Source organism: Brassica oleracea, chromosome C1 (genome assembly GCF_000695525.1).
Source record: "Brassica oleracea var. oleracea cultivar TO1000 chromosome C1, BOL, whole genome shotgun sequence".
Taxonomy (NCBI): domain Eukaryota; kingdom Viridiplantae; phylum Streptophyta; class Magnoliopsida; order Brassicales; family Brassicaceae; genus Brassica; species Brassica oleracea.
Genome location: NC_027748.1, coordinates 26,087,846 through 26,088,232, shown reverse-complemented (window position 1 = coordinate 26,088,232; position 387 = coordinate 26,087,846).

Genomic DNA, 387 nt, shown 5'->3' with positions numbered 1-387 from the left:
AATATCGAAAATGGCGAACATACACGAGAAGAGGAAGGGGAAATAAGCAAGCAAAACTTAGAAGAGATAAAACAGCGTCTTCGAGAGAACTAAGGTATTTCCGACTTGAGATTTTTGAAATCAGACTTGGAATTTTCAAATTACTAAAAAAAAAAAACGCCTTCGAGACTGTCATAGAACTTTAGGGAACGTAAAACCTAGGTGGATAGTCTAGCGAACTAAGTCTTAGGCGATTTTTCTTGTCTCGATATATCATTCCATAAACTGTTCAGCCAGATCTTGAAAACCGATCTAAACTCTCCGAAAATCGAGAAACGATCGCCACACATATCAAGCTCGCTTCCTAAAGAGAGAAAAAACTAGAGACATGAACGTCGTCTTAAAACC